This window comes from Augochlora pura, chromosome 8, assembly GCF_028453695.1.
Source record: "Augochlora pura isolate Apur16 chromosome 8, APUR_v2.2.1, whole genome shotgun sequence".
NCBI classification, from domain to species: Eukaryota; Metazoa; Arthropoda; class Insecta; order Hymenoptera; family Halictidae; genus Augochlora; species Augochlora pura.
Window position 1 is genome coordinate 13077706 of NC_135779.1, and position 20515 is coordinate 13098220.

Sequence of the window (20515 nt, forward strand, 5' to 3'; positions counted from 1 at the left end):
TTACAGTAAACATTGATAAAAAGTAACGAAAGAAAATGTGGAACGTATATTTGTGAAGGCGTTCCCCTGCACTGGAGATCTAGATAACTTCGTGGAAAACTGATAGGCTGGATGGTTCCTCGAAATTAGGCTCGCTGACGCAACAGGGTGGCATGGGGAACGTGCTAGCGGTTTTCGAGGACGTGACACTCTATCCCAGTTCTTTGAGACGAGCACACGTGAAGTCTTGAAGAATCCATAATAAACCGAACCATATATTGATATTATTAATAATTAGAAATAAAGGCTATTATATTTCCAAGCTAAACAACCATCGAATCTTTTACGACAAAAAGTTGGTGTATCTTGAAGTGTCAAAGAATATAATATGAAAAGTGACGAAATGCTTCATCAATGTGTTACGTAATTAAAAAATTGCAGAAAATCGTCGTTATTTTAACGGTTTACATAAGTCTTCCACCTGCTGTGCCAAAAATCAACCCCAAGAGTTCCCACAAAATCTAATTTCATGAATAAAACCGAAACGAAGATTACAATTTACTATATCATGTAGAAGACACAAGGTGAGAAATTAGGTGGGCTGCTTCTTTGGCAAAGATCTTTATTCGACTGGCTCTTTCTCTTCGAAAAAGGGCCTCCTCCCCTCGACGAACCATCTCATCACCCAAACAGAGACCTCCTTATCTCGGAGACATAAACAGTGCGCCGCCTGACCGGCGACCATCTCAGAGATCGCTTACAATCGGATGGTAATTTAAATCTTTTGCAAGCTAAACAACCTATTCAAATTCAATTTGCTCGAATATATTGTAAAAATTAATTTCTAAAACGAGTTACAAATTAATGCCACACATTTGTCACCGACGCGGCATTCAACGTGACAAATAACGATTTGTGAATCTTAACGTGAAGCTTAAGTATGCACAGGTCACCCTACGACTAATTCTTCCACCGTTGTTCGTGGCTTTCCACCCTAATAAAGAACCGGAGAGCCCATGATCTAGAGGTGCACGGCAAACTCCGTCAGAGAGAAATGTCCTGAATCTTGATTACCAAACGATCGCTGGTCCCTCGTCAAAATCACCTAAAATCTGGATTTTTTCCGGTGCCAAACAAACCCTCTATCGCGCGACAAAACCGCAGAGAGAAATGAACACACTTCGTGTTCTTGGCCACATCGAGACAATGTCCCCAGACGCTATATTGTCGAGGGTAGATCGCGTTGGGGTGCGCAAAACGATTTCCATCGTTCGACGGATTAGGACCGAACCGGAACGGTTTGTTGATTTCACCCCCTCGTCGAAAACGACGACGATTTGTCCGCAAACATTTGGCTTCCGAAGCTATGGCACTCCACAGATCCGTCCGTTCCCATTTTTCCTTTCGAGCTGCGCCCTACTCCTCCCTTGTGCGCAGCGTAGGGTCCATGGCGATTTTTAAGGGGGAAGTTCGTCGAACACGTTTAGTCAACAAAACTTGATTGTTTACGAGTGGACACCAATAGTTATGCAAAATATGCATTTTATTTCACCTTTACGAAATAACTGTATATGTTTTAAGCAGGCTGTGGATCTTTATGCACTTATGCATAATTTCTCAAATACATTGAATATATTAAATATATTAAACCAATACTTAAAAAATACAATAGTTAAACATAAAATGATATAATTCATATGTTCGTTGATACAATACAAATTTTTGTCTTATGTTAACAATAAAGCAAAATTGAAGAAATTTATCATGAATGTGTTCTTGAAGTTTGAATAGTCGTAAATTAAAAAATTTGGAGCATGTCAAAATGACGAGTTGTTCCGTGAAGCTAGTGTTAAACTCGAGAAAAAATGGTGCACGAGGGTGCGCTTCGAGTCCTTCCCGATTTACAGACATTGCGCAATATGCCGGCTGTTTGCACGGAAACCAGCACTTATTTCCCACCAGCGCAGCGTAGCCCTCATACATTTCTCAGATTAAAGATTCACGGCCCACAACCGCTGCAGCTCCCTTCGTTCTTTCTTCTTGAAAAATCGCCCGTTTAACGCGACCATGCTCTCCCTTTTTTTAAGAAATAATTGAATTACGGAACACGGAACACGTGACTTTCCCTTGTGCGGCCTCTCTTCTACAATATTTATCATGGGATTTTTTGCAATTTCTAGCGGTTGCTATGCTGCAGACTGAAATTAACAATTCTGATTTATAAGCCTGTGTAAATAATAATTGAACTGAGTAACTTTGTGCAAATTTGTATTTTTACAATTAACTTTGTAAAGACGAAAATAAGAGATTTCTTTCATTCATTGAAAGATACCTTACGACGTAAATGAAATAAAAATATCATTAATTCTTATCGTTGCACAGGATTCTTTGTATTTTCAAAATTTCCAAATGCCAGAAACTTTTATTTTATGTACACGTTATTTAATCTATTATTACTAGATAACAATTTTTATGCAAAATAAAATTTATCTAAGTTGTTCATAGAAGCATAAATTTCTATAATTTGTGTCTTTATGCTTTAAAACGCGATGCAACTTCATACCCTCACTCGGAATTAACAAATAACGTACTCCATTTTTCAATTGACGTAAATGTTTACTCATATTATTCGCTTGTTTGTTTGAAAATACGTGATATTTAACAAAGAGCTAGGAATGAAACTGTGTCGAATATTTTCCCAAATGCCATCTGCACGCAGGAACGACTCATTAAAACCAATGTAACAATATCAGATGCTGTTTGTTTGATCAATAATTCTTTATAATGTAAGAAATTCTCTTACTGTCTTTCTACGTAATTTTAAAAATTCTATAAATCTGTTTTTACAATGTGAATACAATAACCATTTCGTGTAGCAATAAATAAATGTTCAACTTTTAATTGTAACATGACAAATAGTCGATAATTTATTTTAAAACGCATATTTAGAGAGAAATATGTAAAGAAAGCATTTCATAAAAATCTTAAATACTTCTGTACTGTAGGGTTTTTCCGGGTATGCATGGTCGGGTGTCATAAAATGCTAATGAATGGGACGGATGGCGACAGAGTGTTTGGGCGACTTCGAGTGGCCTGAGTCTATTGCTTAGGTTCCTCGAAGTCCTGCGTGCCCGAAAGACAGAGTGTAGGTGAGCGAGAGGGAAATAAAAAGGAAGAGAGAGAATGAGTAAGAATGAGAGAGCGAGTGAGGCAGAGCGAAAGAGTATGGATGCAAGAGAGAGAGAGAGAGAGAGAGAGAGAAAGAGAGTAGGATAATTTGGAAAAGCCTAGGAAGGGCAAAAGAACGAGCGGAAAAGATCGGGCATTCGAAGGAGAACCGTGGCGTGAAGAAGTCGTTGTTGCTGTCGTAGTTGTTGAAGTCGTTGTTGTTGTTAAGTCGTTGTTGTTGTCAAAGTTGTTGCGTTGCCGTTGTCGTTGTTATTCTTGTTGTAAGTCGTGGGACATTGATAATAAACTGTTGTACTTGTTATTGTTAAACGAAGGTGTCGTTAGTTGTCGTATTATTATTATCACGGAGTCACGTGGGGTTTACTTCCAAAATAATCCCTACAGTACTAATAGTAATTCAAATAAATAATTATGTTAGAAGAAACGCATGACAAACGTAGTGAATTACTGTATTTTATTATATTCAATGAGAAGGTGGTAAAGAAATATTCTTTTAATTTCATACACTAAGAAAGACCAGTGCCAGGCAAATATTTGGTAGAAAAACGTAAAGATTGCCTTCCGCTGGTTCTTTTTCCTTTGAATGTTGCACGAGAAAAGTAAAGAGCGTCATAATTGACTTCCTACCGCGCCGGAGACTGAAATTTCAAAAAATCTCGCAAAGGAAATCTTGAATAACGGCCAGGTGTGTGTATAATAAATTACACACAACCGCGATGTCGGAATTTGCTTAGATAACATTATCATCGTCGAGCGGTGCTAGTAATTACTGTGTAATAATGTAATTAGGTAATCTCTAACAAGATCGATGCACGATTTACCAATCATGATTTCCATCAATCTCACTCACAACTAAACTATTACAAATTGTTAGTGCGCTTACGGAACAGTGTTAAAATAACTGAACATGTTTTTCCTAGAATAATTTATGAAAGTGATGACATCCAGAACTTTATGATAAAATAAGCAATGATCGAATTAAATAACGTAATATAGAATTATTATTATTATGAAAAATTGTAGAATTCAATCTGCATTTACTACAACGATAACTTTATAATACACTAAACAATAATAGACTACAATAGTTTATTATATTAATATTATTAACATTGTACATATATAAAAAATGAATTATTTAAACATTAAAAAGTGTTCCGTTATAAAAGAAATTAAACTTCACAAAACAATGTTTAAAATTATTTGTATTCTAGTGGCAATTATCATTTGTCATTTATCATAGTAAATCAAATAAGTAAAAACTAATGACTCAACCAAGCAACTACACAATAATATGGGTATAGTTTACTAAATTATAAAACAAAAGCCGTGCTGCACAAAAATTGTTGACTAGTAAGTTTCACTAAGAACTCTGTTCTGAATTGTATAATTGATAAGGAATGGTAAAAATACATAAACAACACCTTCTTGACTAATTAATGTGGAGCCGAATATGAGAGAATATTCTCCAGACCTTTGTACCGTCTCAAGCGAGAGGAGAAACATGAGCCTCCATAGCTCAGGGGTTAGAGCATTGGTCTTGTAAACCAGGGGTCGAGAGTTCGAATCTCTCTGGGGGCAACCTTTTTTTCCAGCTTATTATTTTTTCAAACATAGTCAACTCATAGAGCGAAACATATTCTATGAAACGCGCAAAACAAATTGACGTAATTTTACACCGAGCAATCAAAGATTTTACAGCGATTACGTAAACCTTGCGAATGAATTCATTCCAGCATTCCAGCTGCGTATTTAGTGGACTACGGCGCCAGTATATCTGGTCGTTACAATAGCAAGTTCGAAACTAAATGTAATTCAGAGAAGTTCATATCCCGTCATTTCGTATGCAATTAACGTTCCTCCTGCGTAAGGACAATCCTGTGTGCAAATATTGGCGATGTATTACTAAATTTTTCACCATACCCACAGAAATTCTTCCACCCGAATCAGCCGTGCCGAGCTATCGATCACTCGGATAAAACGTGGTCCAATCCATGTGCGAGCAATACTTTTTCCGACGTGGCCGATTCACCTCCGCCATAAATACAAGAAGAAACGGATACACAAGTAGGGAAATATTTGTCACTCTTTAACGGAGCAGGAGCGAGACATTTCACGGCGGAATCGTTCCGTAATTCGCGAACAAAATATGTATTTTTCGAAACTTTTGCGTATCTGAATGCTCTATGAATTATCCATATTTAAATGGATATCCGAGAAAGACACCACCTCAGCACGGGAAACGCCGTGAAAATAGTGTCGAACCTCGCTGAACTTTCAAATAAATATGTAATGATACATGCGTTATATGCATTTTTATATACTACATATTATATTAGCTTTTTGAAAAATATCTACTGGATCTATTGTTGTTAGCTAAAACGTGTCACAAGATTACTGTATAATCAATGTATGCTGTTATCTAATCGATGTTTTACATCATCGTTTGTAAATCCTTATCTGTACGTCGCCTTCGTTATCTATATTACATTCGTTCATCGTCGCTTATTATATCCTGTTTTTTTATTCTATATTATTTCATTCATTTTATTTGTATTCTATACATATGTGTGTTTTATCTTTTTCGTTGTATTACTTTAAATATATTCAATTATACTGCGCGAGTTTTGTCAATTGCATGTACTTGTATATGAATAAATGCATAATAATATTGACTACTATGATATAAAAGAGATGTGTACGTAAGTAAAACCAATAGAAAATAACATATATAGAAAAAATTTCCTGGTTTGCAAACCATTTCAATTAAGAATAATAAATTATTTTTATTATTGCTAAGATGTTAAAAATATGTTTTGTGTCTTTCGAATTGTTCGTTTCGTTTCATCTAATATAATCACATTATTAATAAAAGTATGAATTTCAAAAAGGCATTTCAAAATCGATGGTCCAACGTTTAATAATACAATAGTTTACTTTTGTTCGCCCACTGTATCATTTTAAATACAATATTCACAGATTCCTGCACGTCTTCAACTGGACACAATATTCAACGAAGGTTTCAGAATAATATAAAGGATGTGAAGCGGTAAATCGTTATAAACAATTACATTTAAAAACTGTGGCAATCAAAATACTAGAAGTTACAACAACGGATAACTTCGTCAGTCCATTAAAAATGTATACATGAAACACCCCTCCACCATTTAATAGAAAAATAATCGAATATTGAGTCCACCAATTAGAAAGTATCTATCGAGGTTGAGAAGGTAGAGGTGGGTCACAGTCTCACGCCGTTGACAATGGTACACCTTGTACCTCTTGTACCCCTTGTACTACGTGGAAATTACGGGAAATAGACTGCCGCACCCTCTTGGTGGCCTGTGCTGGCTTAGACCACCTTAAATGCCACTGAGAACAGTACGGCCGCGCTGACTTTCCGAGGCAAGTCAGTGGATACACTTTAGCCAGTGTCGTAAACTAATAAATTTGTCAAATAGACCGCAGCCTAAACCCAAATGGAAACATGAGACGGGGTGATCGTATACGCGTCGCTATATTAGGTAACCAAATAACACAATAAATTTCAGTTCAATCTAAAATATAATTTCATCTAAAACATATTCTATTATTCTCGCTGCACAGAAATTTGTACAGCGAGACACAGAATGTGGCCACGACAAGTTCTTGTCGAGTTTCACATTTGTTGCGTCAACGAAACAAACAAAATGAAATTTCATAAGCACTTGCCGCTAAATTATTCGAAGCTGTTCTTGCTTTGTCTTCTACTGTACGTAATTCAGTTACCGTATGCTTCCCTCGCTACGTTTCTTTCGATCGTCAACTGTCGGTCGGCAAAAGCAAGTCGACATAAATCACGAGACTAATTTTTTAGAGCTACATACCCAGTTGTTGGGTCTCCGGTTGGAGAGCGCACGACCCGTTTCAAAGCGTCCGCTCAAGGGACTATGTGCCAGTGCACCGTCCAGTTTAAAAGTTCACCAAGGCATTGCACTTCCATAAATCTAAATAAACGCCGACAAGAAACTAGGACGCTTAAACGCAACGAAATTGACGCGCCATGTCGTCGTCGCGTCACTGTTTTCGCTAAAACGCGATTCTAACCGAGCAAAATGAATTCTGTCGTTAGATTTTACTCTATACGAATGTACAGTGACGACCAAAACTGGACCATTTCACATACTTCTTGTAGAAAATGATAATTTATTTGTACACGGTGTTTATTTTATCATACACATTGAAATATTTTCGTTATTTCTGCTGATACAACAAAATGTTTCAGGACAAGCAATGTTTAGTAAAGATTTAAAAAGGTAATAATTCATTTTTTCTTTCTTTAAAGTCATTTTTTCCAAGTATTGAAGGTCATCGCTACTTTTTGCTAAGCAAACCCCTTCCGAAGCCAACTCACAGCTCTGCTCCATCTCCACAACCAATGATGTTTTGTATCCTGCTTTACACCACATTGTATTCACACTTTTTAAACGTATATTATACAAGAACATTATTATTAACTGCAGTTTTGAGTACACTTAATACCAATTTAGAGTACACTTAATATTAATTTATTATTTTTTAATTCATAATTGCAGTTCAATTACATTGTAATTCGTGATTTAATTAAATTATATTGTAATTCGTAATTTCAATTCAATTCCATCATAATTGTGATTTCGATTTAACTACGCCGTATTTCATAATTCCGAATTAATTACATCGCAATTCGCAATTAATGTAACTTAATTATTTAGCATTTTTCAATTGTACTCCAATTGTAATCACGAATTACGTTGTAATTGAATTAAATAGAGAACCGAGTTACGAATTAAAATGCGATAGAACTATAATGCTATTGAATTAATTTATAATTATGATCTCTTGATTAATTCAATTGTAATTCAGTTTGACTCGGATACATTAGCACGATTGCAATACAACATATACATATTTATATAATAATAGCACAGGGTTACTTCCGTGCAAAGGTTAAGCGAATCATGGACAAAATAGACCAGAAACGACGCATATCCTCCGATGCATGCATCACCGACCATCCATCGATGAACCCAACGTTTGATCTCCCTATCCGTTATAGCTCCATGATGTCATCGAATGATGGACGATTTCTACTATTTGATCAAACAAGTGTTCTGGTGCTGATCCACTTTTTAAATAGATGTTGTGTACTCCGTTTAATAATGATTGAATATTGCGTGCAGCGAGGTCAACAATGAAGATACTGCAATTTTATTGTAGTTGAAAACTCATTGGCTTCAAGGTAAAAAGGAACGTGGCCACTTGTTATCAATTAGAAGATAATTCTTCTGCAAGGTATTAGGTCTGACGACATGAAAACTATAATATTGCTTAACACTGTTACTACCAAGTACTAAACCAAGTATATTGTTTTATAACAATAACAACATAGGGTTTACTTAAACTTTGTAGAATTTCTACTATGATGTCAAGAATATTGAAAGGCCACGTTGAAAATATTCGTTTTTCAATTTTATAATTTCAACTCTTACATCTTAAAATAACATTTCGAATCAAATATACAAATAAAATTTTATCCCAAAAACTGATGCATAACACTTTTTGAGTACAAGTTTATTTGAAGGATTTATTTGAAATATTTCTCGAATAAGATTTTCTTCGAAGAATTTAGTCGAAATATTACTTGAATAAAATTTTATATCGGAACGTTGTACGAATAAAATTTTATTTCAATAATGCCCAATGCTGCATACAAGGCTGTAACATATTTAAAAATTTCATCAACACGTTCGGAATCCAAAATGATAGTGCAACCGTGCAATTATAGTTTAATTAACCAAATTACTTTAACTTTGATCAATGTTTCAAAGTGGAGATGCGGTAGTTGACATTAAACAAACCCAGATTTTATTCGACTTAAATAGAAAGCTGGGAACGTTTTTCATAGGTCAGGGTTTGTTTCAAATATTAGGGGGACCGGAAAGTAATGTCGTTTCTACGCATGTCGATATTCGTTACTGATTTGTTAGGTTAATATGTATTTCAAAGGAGTGCTAAAGACAGTTTAAAGTTAAAGTGACTTGTGTTATCGTAAATAGTAACATCTTAAATCTTTTTTGCAATTTACGATGAAATCGCCAGCCAAACATTTGCGATGTTTAATCAAACGCATTAAACGTTCGACAATGCCAAAGATGGTTTTCTAAGCTTAAATCCGATAATTTCAGAGGTGGAAGCAAATTCATGTCAAACAATTGAGGAACTGTCAAACACTCTTAAACATCAATCATCCAAGAACATTTAAACCAGAATGGTAGAGTAAGTAGAGCAAGTGTTTGGGTCCCGCATAATTTGTCGGAAGAAAACAAAGCTAACCGATCCAGCACATGCAACTTATCGCTTCAGCGGCACCATACAGAAGCGTTTTTTGATCGTTTGATCACTGGAGATGAGAAATGGGTCCCATATGATAATCCAAAACGGAAAAGGCAGTGGCTCTCTCCAAATGAATCACCACGAAGTACAGCTAAGCCAGGTTTACACCCCAAAAAGGCGCTTTTGTTTGTATGGTGGAGTATTCGCGGGATTGTTCATTTTGAAATGCTGAAATCTGGACAAACTGTAAATCAATCTTTAATCCTTAATAACCTAGAGTTTCAATGTTGATACCAATCTTTTAAACCGAATGTTCACATTACTATTAGTTTTTTTTATAGGTTGGCTGTACGTATTTTACTGTTGTATAATATTCTTTCCAACGAAATTAAAAAAAAAATCTAATGTCATTATTGTTTTATTTTATCTATGACATATTACTTGCGCGGCAAAGTGAACAAGTAAACACATTTTACTAAAAGTTTTGTTGAATACAAATTTGATATATTTTCTTTTTCTGAAGAATATAAATACTTTTGAGGTAAGTGAATATATTATTTTCGCTATGATATAATTATTTTTTATATATCTGATTTCTTTATGGCTTTAATGCCTGAAGTATCAAAATTGATATCTGGTTTTTTTTCTAAATAAATACGTAAAATAAATATTGTGATTTTTTTAGCTATTTTTCCCTTCATCTAGACCCTCAAGCAAACACAGTAATATTAAAAAAAAAAATCACTTTCGTAAATCAGGCTACTAAGGGTTAATTGAAAAATATCCAGCGGTCGTCAACAGAAAAGGTGTTATTCTGCAACACGATAATGCAAGGCCGCACCGTGCAAGACGAACCTTGCAAAAGATTAATGAATTGGGATGGGAGGTGTTGCCTCACCCACCATACTCACCCGATATTGCGCCATCGGATTTTCATTTATTCCGATCGCTACAACATTTTCTAAGTGGCAAAAAATTTGAAAATTGAAAATTTGAATGATGTCCAAAATGCAATCTCCAGATATTTTGATAAAAAACCAATTGATTTTTATCGATCCGTCATTGACAATTTGCATGCTAGATGGCAAAAGGTTGCTGATAACGAAGGTGACTACATTATTGATTAAAAATAAAATCTTGCTAAAAAATTATTTTATATATTGTAGAAATCGCGAGGACTACCGAACGGTAAAATATGAAGCGCGCGTATTAAAATAATACAAACCAATTATGCTAATGTTTCTATCGTGCATGCGCAGTATAAAATTTCATTGTCAAACAGTACTGATTCAAAGACAGTAATCATACAAAGTTGACAGGGGATTAACATAGATGAATTACTGACCAGGAACAACGAATGGAATTGACGAACAACGCTAGCACGCATTACGTCTGTCCGTGTGCATTATCTGTCGGTTAATTTATCGATTTGGAGCACACAGGAGGCTCCCGGCAAATGATAGGAAATGTGTCAAAGCAATTTCAGAATATCCCACGCGGCTGTCCGACAATTTATCGAAACGTTCAGTCGTGAATTGATCATACCTGCCGTTGATTTATCTTTCACCCATCTAAACACGCCGTTCCAGCTATTCGACGTTGAAACAGTAATTATCGTGCGCAAATAAGAACTGTTTAGCTGTTCAATTAAGCATTCAGGACTTCGTTCTCCTGTCAGATGTACCAACACGAAGAAAACAATGTGGGCACGTCATTACCAATGTTAAATAAGCTTACTGACTGGCAGGTTTCGATTTGCTTACAGTTGACTAACAAAAATTACTGTAAACGTGCAATTAAATTTGCGAATAAAGCAACCTGTACTGTTTAAAACTAATTTCTTTTATACAAACAAACATATTTTATTCGCGCAACGAGTAACAGACAAAATTGTGTTCGAAGAATTTCTTCGATATATTATTCGAACAAAATTTTATTCGAAGAATTTCTTCGAAACGTTATTCGGATAAAATCTCATTTGAAGAATTTATTGAAAACGTTGTTTAAATACAATTTTATTTGAAAGTTTGGTCGAATAGAATTTTATTCGAACGATATGTCCAAAATATTATACGAATACAATTTTACATGAAGAAAAGTTATTCGTTATTACGAATAACTTTTTGATTTGTACATTTATTCAGATTCGACGTTATTCTTTACAATTTACTATATTCAAAATGCCATTGGGATATAATTTTATCCGAAAAATTTATTCCTAAGATCGTTTGAATAAAAGATGACTCGAAGTATCCCGAAAGTTATCCAGAATGCCTAACTCTATAATTTTTACTTAAATATAGTATACTACATTGGCATTCTCAAATAGAGGACATTACAAAAAAGAACATTTAAAAAAACAGTGCTTATTGATATAACCACTTCAACGATCGAGCAAAGCACAATAAATTAAGAAATTCGAAAAACTTCGACAGTTTCGACTGATTTGTAATCTAAATAATAACATCTATTCTGTCGTATCGTTCGCATCGATTGGCGACTTGGATTTACGACCATTTAACGAAGAAGGGTTGTAGGTCTAACTCCGGAGAATCCGTTTATTTACACTTTGTACAGAAGTGGTTTTAGCTACAAAAGGACTTGGCTGCAGTTATAGCGAATCTCGATATAATAACGTCGCGATTTGTAATAGATAAAAATGATTCCTTGAACTTGCTACCTCGGTGCAAGAACGATTCTAAACTTGCTGCACTTGATGCAAAAACGATTCTTAACTTACTGCACTTGATGCAAAAACGATTCCGATATTTCGTCGTCGCACAAGCTTTTACGAAAGCTCGGTCGCAGGAAAATTTTGGGAGAGATGGAAAAATGTCTAAAATGGGGATAGGAAGGAGCTCTGTGATAGGGGATGGTTTAGCAACGTTTGACAGGGTTTTCCTCCAGGTCTGATTGTACTGTAAATATAGCCGTTCGCGGAACGGTCGCGAGCCTGCCTTGGGCCTCCAGGCCTCTGTCCGCGGAGCCCTTTGGAAATCCCCGAGGTTTATGATGTCAACGTTCGCGATTGAGGCCGAAAACAAGAGATTGTGAACCGATAAAACATGCTTCGTACGAAATATTAAAATGACTTGTTCGGTTCCTCAAAAATAGCCTTTTACCATTAATAGCATCATAAACTGTAAATTGATCTTCTTTGTTTGAAGCTGGTCCTTGGGGCCCTATGCCCAGGATGGAACAACATCTCTGATAGAACCAATAAACACTTCTGTTTCTACTAGCATAAACGATTCTATTAAACGTACAAAATGTTAGAGTACATAGCGTATTAAACATTACTCAGTGGGATACATCAATTAGATCTTCCGACGCGTCGCAACATGCAAAAAGATGAATATTTAATTTGTAACGATGCCTGACAAAGCCACACTGAGAACCTTCATTAAAAGGCAACCGCACCATTATTAATTTCCCAAGGCAAGTTGCTGCGGCTGGCGCCGTTTAATTTGTTGTCACAACTTCCTTAGTTCTATTCCGGGACCAGTTTCTAGGCTCATAAGAAGACTTATAATTACTCGAATGCCATGCATCGTTGCACATTATCGGCGCGTACCGAACATGATCGTCGACTAGGTATTGCCAGTAAACGCTGTCGCGAGTAACGTCGCGTTATCAAACATATTATCGCAGCAACGATCGTCGCGGTGACCGCCGTTTAATAGCGAAGGCAACAGGCTATCGTTAAAAGCATGTTCAATTATTGTGCATTAGAGGGACGTCTATCTTGAAATTTCCATACTACTGTCCCCGTAGAGAATGTTCGATCGAAATCATAAATATAATTGTTAAACAAATGATAAGTTATTTTGTATATTAAAAGGTATAATGTAAGTTTTAATTATTAATTTCATATTAACTGTATGAAAAGCTGCGAATATGGTTGTGAACGTGATAACAAGGCATTGTAACATGGAAAATAATATTACGTATAGAATGGCTCACAACAATATTTAAACACCTTTTGAACACCACAATTTTTTTTTATAACTGAATCCGATGAGTTGAATTTTCATTATACTGAGGTCATTTCAAGAAATTTTTTCCTTTACAAAAATGTTCTCCGAGACATCGTTAACGAATTATTAACGAAAATCATTGACCAATGAGAAGCGAGTTATTAGTTCAATCGTCTCTCATTAGCGGTACTAGCCTTTCGTTGGTTAATGTTTGTCGTTAATAATTCGTTAATGACGAGTCGAAGAAAATTTTGGTAAAGGAAAAGTTGCTTGAAATGATCCAAGTATCTCCCATTTTTGGAATGTTAGATAATTTTGGGACACCCCGTATAGAGAGGGACTAGTTTAATAGACTAATTATATAAACAAATTTGAGCAAGAATTACAATCAATTCGAATGATGAAAAAACTAAACAACGTATGTTTCTTTTGGACTCAGATGAAAAAGTTGAAAAGTACGAGTTTTATATTTATTTCTTATTTCAACCGATTGCAATTTTCAAAAAGAAGTTTTCTACACGCCCTCTAATAAAATTGTGTATTGAATATCGAGGAAAAATTCAAGTGATTTGGTTCACCTTTTTCCAAAAGTTATTCAGTTTTAAAAATTGTTCGAACACTTTCGTTGACTAGACTGCAGATTTTTATGCAAAATGAAAAATATTTGCATTAATTGGAAGAGGTTTAGTACTTTTATTAGACTAAAACTAAGACATTTTCGAATTCTTTCAATCTTATTACTACTTTAAATTGCGTTTACCCAATTATATATCCTTGGATATCATGTAATATAGCACTTATATGCTATTACATCCCCTTATATCCTCTACTATCTGCCTTATATCCTTGGATATCATGTTGTATCTCACTTATATTCTATTGCATCCCCTTATATTTTCTACTATCTACCTTATATCCTTCGATATCATGTTGTATCTCACTTATATCCACTTACATCCCCTCATATCTTCTTCTATCTATCTTACATCCTTGGATATCTGGTAATATCTCACTTATATCCACTTACATCCCCTCATATCCTGTTCTACCTTTGTTATATCCTTGGATATTATGTTGTATCTCACTTATATCCTATTACATCCTCATCCTCCTATATCTTCTTCTATCTACCTTATATCCTTGGATATTATGTTGTATTTCACTTATATTCACTTACATCCCCACATATCCTGCTCTATCTTTCTTATATCCTTGGATATTATACAGGGTGTTTCTAAATTATGGTAACTCCGGGAAATGGGGGGTAGCTGAGGCTATTTCAAGTAACTTTTTCGTTTGCCGAAATGCAATCCGCGGCTTTGTTAACGAGTTATTAACAATTAAAGTTGGCTGCGCGCCGACGAGTTTTCGTGCTGCTGCGCACATGAGCGCGAACGATTCAGGGACGACTCAAGCCCGTCTCGGTGACAGGAGCCCCGGCCACGTATCGCCTCTGAGCCGCGTTCGATCATCAAATAAGAATTTCATGAATTTCACAAATGTTATTAATGAAAAACTTACCAATGCAGTTGTAAATGTAGAACGGCACAGATTACACTAATTTTCACTTAGGTTTTCACTTTGACTGCACTATTATTTCACACTGATCACGAATTATTCAACAATTAACACATGTCCGAAGTTTTCAGCGTTATTTTGTGTGGCCCTGAAAAGGGTCGATTAATTTCAAATACGGAGAAGTTATTAAGTAATTTCAAATACTTTTTAAAGAACGGTGAAGTTATAGGGACGAAATCTCGAATGAAACTGACCTTCTCCACGAAGATGTTCACACAGACTGTGTCGATTGTCATAGCAACGGACACTAGGTTTTAAAGAAATTTGAGATGTTCCGACGAAAAAAAAGGTTTTTCAAACTGCAACACGGTGAGAGTAAAAGTCATAAAATAGGGAATGAATGAGACAGATGTCTCGAATGTTTTGGAGCATCGGAGGATCTTTCGCAAGCAATAAGGGAAAAGACTGTGACCGTGAAAATTACGGAAACTCCTTCCTACGGCCACCCGCGGACTGCAGATGTTAGAGTGAGGCAGCTTCAAGTGACCGTGGCATTTTTGCCTAAGGACTGCAGTCCCTGCGTGGGACAGACCGCGTGTGGCCAAATTTCTGTAGGAAGGAGTTCCCGTAATTTTCACCGACACAGTTTTTTCCTTCAATGTATTTGCTATATATATTAAATCCACAATCCAATTATTGTAGTATACAAAGTTAGAATTTTCATAGCACGTAAACTCTTTGATTAATTTATTAGCTATTTTATATAAAATGGCTTATGGAAAAACGAGAGGAATTTCATTTGTAATTTTACAACCGGTGAAATTACAACTGCTCACGTCAATTAGTTGAAACTTTCATTAAAAGTTGCTTCATAAAGGATCGCTAGACTGCAAATAGTTATGTGAATTTTCATGCTCGTGCTTAATTATATAAACTCGAAAATAAAGGAACAATTTCTGTGCAAAAATAAAATAAAATCGTTATTAATTTAGGCGGATATGCGAGTCGATTACGTATGAATAACAAAAGTCGGAACATTGTTATGTTAATTATTTTATTTTAATTCAGATCAAGTGTACGAAGCTAAAAACTGCAAAGTACACCAGCTTATATCTATCTACCCGGTGTTTTAGTTCCTTCTCAAACATTTCCATTCCATTCCACTCTTCAGACGTCGTACTGCAACTTTGCCTGACATATCAGGGAGATGCATTCTAAAAGCTGTCTGTCCAATTATTTTCGTGCCTGCAACAACTGCGACTACGGTCCTTTCTCTAATCCAGGCTCACGTGCATTCTTTTCCCTTTCCTATCTCCCTTCATCTCCCTTTCACGTGGATATCATTCAGGAAATGGGAAAACCATAATGGCTCCTGAAATGCTGCCTCAGAAAATTTCAACGGCTACGTGTCCTCGTACAGCTACATTCGTATCGTCGACCCTCAGTGAGATCGAAATCGGAAAATCGGCGAACCTTTTGAATGTAATAGGTGATACAAATGATTCGATGCTCTGAACATATCCACTGAAGCATTTTTATAATTACATTCGCTCGTATACTCGCCAACAAACGTCAATTTGGGGAAATTATCGCATAGGAAATTGAAAGGACATTAGAAGAATTCGAGTTTGAATTTTATATTATTTATAATTAATTTAGCTGATTCTATTTTGCATGTATGAACTCTATTATAATATAAGAGAAAAATTCAAAAATCAATTATTTGACTGGTATGGTAAATTTTCAATAAAAACGTGATGTTCCTTTAATATTGTCAATGCATTTATACGTACATTGCTTTATCACAAACAGTAAAGAATTTGAATAACTAGAATTAAATGTTTTATAATCAGCACGTTATATTTAAAAAATGAGTAACGACGAGAAACGTTTGTAGGAATCATTAACTGTAATTTTAAATCACCAAATCGATATAATTTCACGATTATTGCAAAAGTAGAAAAATGGAATTTGGCAAAAGCAAACAAAATTAATTTCCTAGTAAAGCCAAACTGAGTCTCATATTAAGAACTCATTTTTCAAATCTGTGAATCTGTATAATTTTAGTTATTATATTTATTACAAAGAAGCAATAGTTTTTCTTCTGTATTTTCCAGAAGATTTGTGATCGAAAATTCTGTTTTGAAAGAAAAATGGAATTCCTATCAGGTAATTTAACATGTCGAAAATTCTACTTGAAAATTGATTGTAATATACACCTGGGCATCAGGTGTAAGCCCGGGGAACATTATTTGTAATAAACGAGTTAGTATTCGACAAAGTATAATAATAAAATGAAAATCCGTATTGAATCGATGATGAAATTGACGCATTACAATTTTCACTAATTTCTCCGTTTATCCGAAGCAGATGGAATGTCGGAGATTGCAGACAGAAGCGCGAACTTGGATTTTCGAATGCAGTTTCTGCGATCGATTCGCGCGGAAGAATCGGTTTCGCTGCATCGAGAACGCCGGCCGTCCCTGCAGTGTTGTGTATCTCTCTTCATGCATCGCAATGTGTTGCTGGACTGCATTACGCAATATGTCACCGTCGGATCATTCGGGTCGACACGCCGTGGGAGGTCTCTACCGAAGTTCCCGAAACGTTCAAATTTCCGAGGGAAATTGACTGGACGCGCGATGGACGTCCCGGTTTCCACGGCTAACAATTACGCTAACGAACGAAAACTTAAAATCCGATCGGTTTCGCTTCGCTTATAATGCCGATAAATAATAGAAAAATAAAGCCAAATCAAACGCGTCGCTCGAAACCCTTTTTAAACAATGAAATTTCGCAGGCGAAAAAATAGCTTGAAATGCGCGGAGTATTACAATTATGAAGGTATAATACAAATGCAAAATTATTCATAAAATGGAAATAGTTTAATAAAATGGTTTATACTTTAATATAATGTAATATGCTTTAATATAATATAATATTTTAATAAAACTTTTTAAGAATTGAACCGAATAGTTCGAATCTTTTCGACATGTTAGTCTAACTAAGCTTGGTAGATAATGATTGGAAAAAATATGAAAGGATAGCAGTTAGTTGGTATAATAATAATATGTTTAAATGATATTTTATTATTTGAGCTTATAACAAAAATTGAAAATATTTTTTATAATTGGAACCAGCAACTTAAATTTTTCATAGATGCTATACAAACAAATTTTTGTCAAGATTGCTACCGACTGGAACAATAAAAGAAATTAAACAATAGTGTTTCTAAACCATTTTGCCTGAAATATTAATTCAGTGTTTTAACAAACTGTACATAAGTGTTCCGTCACTGCTCTCTTGGCAACGTCACCAAGTCAACGAAGGCACTGATTGGTACTATGCAGCAGTAGGTAAAACCCAATCAGTGCCCTTCTTACATATCGAACTCCAAGTTCTCGCGGAACCCCCAAAAAGGCAGGCCCCCCCCCCCCCCCCCGACGGATCCTAGTTCGACGACGATCGAGTCGAACGATTCGTCTTCACTTCAACTTCAGTCTACAATTATTCGTCAAACAGTCCAAAACAAGGGACTTCACAAACCATCGACAACCAGTCAACATCACACAATCTCCAACGGTCGAGATATACACAACCTTCAGCAGTCGAGGTTCACATTCGTTCGTTCACAATCTCCAGCAGTCGAGAAGACAAACCACATCGTACGCGCAACCACTGCTCTACCACTTGAATCCGTTACCCAATATTAATTTGGCGGGTAATATATCGGCGACACCGGCATCGCGCGTCCTCCAACGGTTCAATCCGGGCCTTACAACCCCGGAAGGGTGGAGATACCATCCACACGTCGATACCGTAGTGCTCGCATCGCAATTCAATAAGGAAAAAATAGCATTTAATTCTAATCTGACCTTGACTTACGTATTGTATATGGATAAATAATGAATTTATCAGGTTTTTTAACTTTAATCATCTGGATTTTTAAAACGGATATGTATATGCTGAACTAATAATTTTTCGACATGCATAAGTCAATAGAAAATGTCGAGATGCGTCAACTAATGTATATAAATATATGTGATTACGATTAAGAAAATAAAGGTAACCTTTGAATCTCTGAAAATTTTCCAAAAATCATTACCGCCACATTAATAGATCTCGTTGAACTAGACAACTTGTGATAATGAAGTTTTTCAACATCTTCGAAAATAACAGGAACATATTATATGTTCATATGAAATCAGAAAATGTTTTCTTTGAAAAATACGGAATGTCCAATTGAAAATCGTCAATTATCCTACTCCGACAACATCGTATAAACACATCTACCGGTTAGAATTCCTATTTTTTGACCAAACATAACTTACCACTAAAATAGTGAAATAGCGGCGCTGGAAAATGGTTCGCGAAATGTTTGCGGCAGGCTATCGGGCAGATAACATTATGTTACGGTCAGTAACTTGTTTTCAACCCCAAAACAAATTACCGGAACTTTATTTAGTCAACAACGGGGGGTGCACATCGATACCGAAAATCTCGAAATACAGTCGACGTATCTGGACTCCGCTAAGGGATGATCGATGGAGAGGAGAGTAAAACCTCGAGACTCGACTTCTAGCCCTTATTCTCGACGGTTTTCGTGGGGAACGATTGCCAATTGACTCGATCTGTCGAGAATCAGGCAATTTAGTGAAGTGTATGCCGAAAGCACATGCGCATTTTCAAACTGTTTGCACGGCCTGCATTCGTTAAACTGACTTTCTTTCTCTCCTATCCGTGTTTCCGTCCCTTGATGCGCATTCTGACGAAGGTATGCTACTTCTCGTTTCACCGCACGAACCAATCATACGGGTGCAACCAATCTGAACCGTTTCGCGTCAACATGCTCGCAGATTTCTCGAAGCAATTCGGATCTCTAGTAGATCTGTCTAAGGCGGCCATAATTTATATTGTATTGTATTCTATTGTATTATAATAGAATTAAAACGTAGCGGAGTAACCAAGTAACCGGGACAGGAGCATGAACATGTTCGCGGACATTAGGAATTGTAACGAGCTGCAGAAATAGACAAATGATTTATTCTGAAACTAATTGATACATTCCAACTTCAATTAGTTATATTTTGTCAGAATGCTTGGAATATCATATTTTAGTAGTTATATTTTTATACAGAAAGGAAATAATAAAATGAAAATATTTAATAAAATTAACGATATGTAGAATTTATTGCACGGTAATATAGCTTATTTTAAATGTTATAGCATTCGTGTAATTTTGTATCAGAGTAAAAATGAATTCTCGTGTAATGGGTAAAAAATCGATTTCTGTTTTCAGTGCATAAATTAAAAGCACTATATTTAATAAATATGTCCTCGAATTTTAATATTCATATCCTAAAAAAGTAACAATATTACTAAAAACTGGACCATATTTTCCAAATTGATGTACACGGTAACGCGTGAAAAAAAGATATTCGACTCGTTATTTTTTTATACACTTTTCTCTAAGTATTGAACCTAAGATTTAATTTTAT

The 20515-nt window shown here is 35.5% G+C and overlaps 1 non-coding gene across 1 annotated transcript; it reads left to right on the forward strand.

Moving 5' to 3' along the window:
* The first annotated feature begins 4676 nt into the window (after positions 1 to 4676).
* On the forward strand, positions 4677 to 4749 carry Trnat-ugu (transfer RNA threonine (anticodon UGU)). The gene has a single exon. It is a non-coding gene; the product is annotated as a tRNA-Thr (tRNA).
* The last annotated feature ends 15766 nt before the right edge of the window (positions 4750 to 20515 follow it).